This window comes from Lycium barbarum, chromosome 8, assembly GCF_019175385.1.
Source record: "Lycium barbarum isolate Lr01 chromosome 8, ASM1917538v2, whole genome shotgun sequence".
NCBI lineage: Eukaryota > Viridiplantae > Streptophyta > Magnoliopsida > Solanales > Solanaceae > Lycium > Lycium barbarum.
In genome coordinates, this window is record NC_083344.1 from 99,457,211 (window position 1) to 99,464,207 (window position 6,997).

Consider the following 6,997-nt stretch of genomic DNA (forward strand, 5'->3'; position numbering starts at 1 on the left):
AAAATGAGCCTTCATGATGCTTTGGAAGTTTTTCATAAAACAGATTTTAAATCTTCAACCTGCAAAAAAGAACACAAGATTAGAATAAAAAATTCTCATCTTACTCTCCTCCAAAAGGACTTGAGTAAGATAAGATATGATCCATAATATCTCCACACCAGGCTCCATCCTCAATATCTTCTTTTTGTCCTGATTCTTAAATATGGACACTAAAGTTTGTCACTATTAAGATCCTTCTTCCTTTTGAATCCAATTCTGCAAATGAGTTGATATCAACTTCTCCATGATCAATTGCAAAGTTAGCAAGATGATCAGCAAGCTGATTGCCCTCTCTCATAATGTGCAAAACCTGCACATCTGCTTGATCTGTGATGTCTAATAATTCCTCAACCACATAGGCAATGTTCCATGGAGGCTTCCATTGTCTATCCAGGATATTCTTCAACAGTAAAGAGTCAGTTTCCAGAATGAAGGAATAAACATGAATGGACAAGCAATATCTAGCAGCTTGCAGGAGTGCTTGTGCCTCAGATTCAGTATTTGTACATTCTCCCATTGCCCTAGCCTTTGCATGTATCATATCTCCAGATGAATTTCTCATAAGACGACAAAGGAACTTTGGCCAGGGTTACCTCTAGTTGCCCCATTTGTGTTGCACTTCAAAGTATCCCCAGGTGGAAACTTCCACATGACCTTGGTCACTTGTAATTTTGGCACAAATTGTTCCAAAATCCTCAAAATGTCATGCCATCTATCTGGAACTACCTGAATCCCAGGCTTCCTCATTCTCACCAGCTGTTGTATATCAGTAGAAGCCTGGTAAATTACTCTACTAGTTGACACCTTATCCCTATGCTTATCTCCATTTCTTTTCTTCCAAAGCTGCCAGACTAAGATAGATGGTATAGCATAGAAAATGTTCTGAATTCTGGATGGAACATCAGCAGTCCACCATTGCATGATTACCTGATGCAAATTCATACCATCAATCTTAATTCCAGCTGCTGTACCAAAATATGTCCATATTGCTTGAGCAGTTGAACATCTCAAGAATATGTGAGGGACAGTTTCTTCTTTTGGTTCTACACAACAAGAGCACCTGGAAGGCATATGGTATCCCCAACTCTTTACTACATCATCAAGAGGGACTTTGAAATGCCATACTCTCCACATCAGAAATGCAATCTTGAATGGCAATCCCTTGATCCAAATTTTCTGTAAACCTCCTTCTTTTCACCTCTGCTCCTTATATAATCCCATACAGATTTGACATTGAATTCTCCATTTGTCTCCAACATCCACCAAGGCTTGTCAATCTCTCCAGGTTTAGCAGGTGGCTTTACCTCAGTCAAGATGTATTTATCCAAGTCCTCAGGTTGTTTGTAATGGCAGGCACATGCCATCTACCATTAGTAACTACATCAGAAACATTTTTTATGGCTTCATTACACTGAAATTCAGGAGGAACAGTGAAATATAATGGGCCTAGTCCAGACCAATTATCAAACCAGAATAATGAAGAACCCATTCTCAGCTACCACCAAATTTGATGATCAATCAAATCCTTAGCCTGCAACATTTTCCTCCATATATGAGATCCTTGTTTCCAAGGGACTAGGATTGGATTATTTTTCTTTTAGTATTTGTTGTTCATGAAAGCACTCTATAAGGATGGTTTAGTCCTGAAATTCCACCACAACTTAGCAAACAAAGCCATTGACATGTCTGCAAGTGATCTAAAGCCCAAACCTCCTTCTTCCAAAGGCAGACAAATCTTTTTCCATTTTGCCCAATGCCTGCCACTTGCACCTATATTGTTGCTCCAGTAAAACTGAGCAAAGATCTTATGCAATTTCTCAATAACAAATGATGGAGGATCAACAGCTGACAGCAAGTGCATAGGCATTACCTGCAGTACATGCTTTAGGAGAACTGCCCTTCCTCCAAAGGAAAAAAGCTTGCCTTTCCAACCCTGTAGCCTGTTTCTTACCTTTGCCATCAGTTCTGAGTAGAATGTCATCTTGCTTTTGCTGTAGTATACAGGGCATCCAAGGTATATTAAAGGGAAATCCTTCCTAGCAATACCAGTTACCCTTTCCACCTCTTGAAATACTTCTTCATCCACCCTATCATGCAGGTACACAAAACTCTTTGCTTTGCTAATCAATTGTCCTGAAGCTACTTCATATTCAGCCAAGACCTTCATGATCAAGCCAAGTGAAATCTCACATGATGATGAAAAAATGATGGTATCATCTGCATAGGCAAGATGATTGATTTTTGGACTCCGCTTAGGCAATCCAAAACCAGTGAACCATAATTTATTATGCAAAGATTTCAAGGCCCTTGACAATACTTTAGCAACTATGATGAATAAAGTAGGAGACAATGGGTCTCCCTGCTTAACACCCCTAGTTGAATGAAAGAAATCATGTGGTTGACCATTGATAAGCACTGAATACCAATTATTCCCAACTAGTTCATAAATGAAGCTGATGAACATCTCACAAAATCCCATTTTCCTCATCACATTTGTGAGAAATATCTATGACAGCCTATCATAGGCTTTTGTCATGTCAAGTTTCATCACTACATTAGGCACAACCTGATTTCTTTTCTTGGTTTTAAGTCTAATATCAGTAATAATCTCCTGTGTCAACAAAATATTCTCTACTATACTTCTTCCCCTCACAAATCCTGCTTGGTTCTGGGAAATCAAGTCAGGCAATTGGTGAACCATCCTTTCATGTATAACTCTAGAGAAAATCCTATTAACAAAGTTGCTCAAACTTATTGGTCTCATGTCACCAAAGGACTGAAAATCCTTCTTCTTAGGCAAAAGCACCAGATTTGTGTGAGTAATGTACCTTGGAAGTTCATGACCTCTGAAAAAATCCCACACCATGCTGAATATATCCCCTCCAATAATGTCCCAACATGCTTTAAAGAACATGCCTGTGAAACCATCAGGCCCTCCAACACTTGCATTATTCAAACCAAAAACTGCATGTTTGACTTCTTTCATGGTAGGATCAGCAGTCAACTCTTCATTTTGCTCATTTGTGACCATGCTAGGTACATACTTCAAGATGTCAAATTGAGTAGGAACCACTGTTTCATGAAATTGAGCTTGATAGAACCTAACAGCCTCCTCAGTAATTTCATGTTCAGTCTCAAGCCATTGACCCTGAGAGTTCTGAATTCTTTTCAACTGCAGCATTTTCCTCCTTCCTTTAACATGTACATGAAAGAACATGGAATTCTTATCCCCTTCTTGGAACCAGGTCATGCCATCTTTTTGCTTCCAATATTCCTTATCTATATGCAATACTCTTGTCATCTCAGCCTGCATTTTTTGAAGTTTCTCCCTATTGATATGAGAAGGATCTGCATCAAGCAGTGCCTCGTGAATTTTGATAACTTCCTCAAGATTAGTGATGGTCTGGAAAAAGTCACCATAAGTTGCTTTACTCTACTGAGACAACACCTTTTTCAACTTCTTTAATTTGACATTAAAGGTCATGAAAGAATTAGCCACCACATCTGTCTCCCAATTAGCCTTCACAACCTCTAGAAAATCTGCATGTGTTGTCCAAAAATTTAAGAACTTAAAGGATTTCTTAAATTGTTGAACCTCTTGTTTACATTCTAACAGAAGTGGAAAATGATCAGATTCCAGCTTGATCAAATGACTAACTTCCAGACCTGGAAATAGTTGGTGAAATTCAAAGTTTCCCAAGCATCTATCTAATCTCTTGAACACATATTCATCTGCAGACCTACCATTCCACCAGGTGAAGATGCTTCATTTATAACCCAAGTCACTAAGGTTACAAGTCTGTATACAATGTCTGAAATCCTCCACTTCATTTAGAGTGACAGGCAGGCCACCATATTTTTCTTCCTCATCCACAATGACATTAGAGTCTCCACCAACAACCCAAGGAAGAGACATGTCTAATGCAAGGTTGTACATGGAATCCCACAATTCAATTCTATCAATTCTGTCACACTTAGCATATACCAAAGTGACAATCATGTCAAGATCAATATCCAGTTGAATAATTTCAAGGTAAACTGCTGATCAGTGTCCATGAACACTGTTACTTCATATTCCTCATCAATGAAAGCCTAGATTTTTCCTGATACATTACTCAGCGCAGTCTGAAGTCCAAGCCTTCTCCTATAAGATTCTAACTTGTAAGCCTGTTGAAATGGTTCCATCAAGCATATAAGAAAGAACTTATATTTTGTATGCATTGTTAAAAACCTTTTAAAAGCTTTTTTAGTGTTTACTGATCTTATGTTCCAGATTAGTGCATTCATCACTAAAGTTAGGATTTAGATGCAGTTCTCCTTGTGTGCACCCCAGTGGTGTGAGATGCATGATTTTCTTTGACTGTTTTCCTCCTTCCTTTGCCAATAACTTTCTCTACCTGCTTGGGAGACAAATCTCCATCCCTTGCAGCATTCATAAAGTTCTGAGCAGTTAACTCCTCATCCAAGTCTATTTTTGGCTCATCCTCTCCAATTATTGCTACTCGTAAGTTTTCATTGTCTACCTTGGCAATTTGATCCTGCTTCCTAGCCTTGGAATTGGATTGTTGTTGCACATGAGTCTGAAGAGCACCACCTGATAATTGTAATTTTGCAGAGTTCTGATTCTGCTGCTTACCACCTATATTGCCTTTGCTTTTTTGTTGACTGTGAGCTTCAGCATTCTTCTTTTCACCATGATAAGATGTAATTGCATGTCTCTCTACACTACTCTTAGCTTCATGCATTGCATCTGTATTCAAAGTTTGTTGTTGCTTGCTTGGGCCTGTTACATTAGCTTGATCACCTGCTACACTATAAGATTCATCTTCCTCATGGCTATTCTCCTGCATACTATCTATGAATTGTGTTTTTGCACAGCTAGTACCTTAGCACCACCTATCAATTGAGGCTTCTGAGTGCCATTATCTACCTCCACATCCTCATCAACCCTTTCAAACATATTTTTGATTTCTTGTGAAGATGAAATAGAGTTAATAGACTATCTAGTACCAGTTGTTTTGCCTCCTACAATTTCACCCTCTTCCCCATCTTCCTCAACCTGTTCACTCCACAACTTTCTTTCACTACTAGTTCCTTTATCCTCAGCAAAAGTAGTTGAAGGAATATCATGACAGGCGTGATTAGTAGTAACCTTGTCCACTCCTGGTTTAAAAGCTGCTTCATCCCACTATTTAGTCTTGGAAGGTGAAGATTTCTTCTTACCAGGAGTAAACACAGGTGTATTGATATTCAAGGCCTTCTCAGCACTATGAAAACTAGTTACACCCTCCTTATCAACAGGTGCCACTATCAACTGCTTCTGAGAATCTGCTGCATTCCACACTTCTGGATTCTCTTGATGTGCTTGGACCTGATCATCCAAGACCATCAAAACACCTTCTTGTACACCATTATCATTTTCCAAATCTGCAAATTTATTAAGTATTTGAACAACACCAGACTTCAGTAATTCTCCTTGCTTACATGTACCACCATTTTCTCTACCTATTGGCAAAGCAACCTGCTTTTGAGTATTGTTTTCAATATCCACTTGTTTCTTTCCTTTCTGAGTCTTCCATTTATACAAGTCTTGCACATCCCCAACCACCTTACCACTCTCCAACACCTTGATCACCTGTCTAGGATTTCTATTCTTTGCATGATTTGCCTGCTTATTGTTAGAATGTTTTGCCTTGTTTGTTACTTTGTGTGCTTCCTTCACAATGTTAGGGACTGCAGCCTGCTTTCCTTTATCACCATTATCTCCTTCAACCTCCTCCTCACTCTCCTTATCTGGTAGCAAATCAGGATGAAGCTTCCAACACCCTTCCTCATCATGGCCTTGCAAGCAACATTCTTTACAGTACTTAGGCATGAAATCATAATGAATTTTCACCCATCTTGACTTAACTTCTCCATTTGTACTATCCACAGCATGCAGTTGAACTCTCTTAGGATGCTCAGCTAATAAATCCACTTCAACTTTCATGCGTGCACAGCTTGGCCTTGTTTTATTTATGGTTGCCACATCTAAGGTCAATGGCTTGCCTACTGCGGAGGACATTGAAAACAACTGTGACTGGCCAAAGTGGTTTGGTGCTAATGTAGGAAACGATATCCAAGCAATGGCAATGGAAGTCTCCTCCTCAGGATTAAACCAAGGGCCCTACTTCAGTGTCCTCATGGGATAATACCATCCACTCTCCTTAATCCAAAAGGAAAGTTTTGACAAGAGAGTTACATAATCTTCAAACAATTCACATCTAATAAAGACATGCCTATTTCATAATAGTCCAATGGCGGCAGTACTCTTTAGTTCGCATTGTTTTGGAATCAAAGTACGTAGTGCATGCAAATCTGGAAATCCATAGCTAAATTTCCCCACTACTTCATATTGTAGGTTCTCATGAACTATCATTCTCTCTATTTCTTCCTTGGTATATTGTATTTTTGGTTCACCATGGTGATACACGATAGGCTTCATTGGAATAGGTAAAACAGTCATAGTAGTTGACTGTTTAACATCACTAGCATTCAAAGTGGAAACTTTTAATATTTTGGAATAGTCTAGGGTTTGCATGGTAGTTTTTTGTGGTAATGTGGGTGGCGCAGCCTCTTGTGGAGGCTGCATGGTGGCCGTAGAGGCCATAAATGGCCTGAAAGTTGCACTCTCTCACTAGGTCGCCAAGTCGCCTAGAGAGAGAAGCTCTCAAGCTCGGGGTTTAGGGTTCAGGGGTTTAGGTTTCAGGTTTAGGGTAGGTTTTAGGCTTCAAAATACGTGCTAGGGATTTTTTTTTTTTAGGTGCAATATTTAGAAAAAATGAGGTAAACAAAGAAAGCCTAATTCATTTTTCAGAAATCAATGTTGTCTAGGATTTCGCCTCGAGAGACATTCGGGGCAAGTTCTAGCATAAAGATTGTGAATTCTACTTGTTTTTTATTATAATGCTTCTCAATC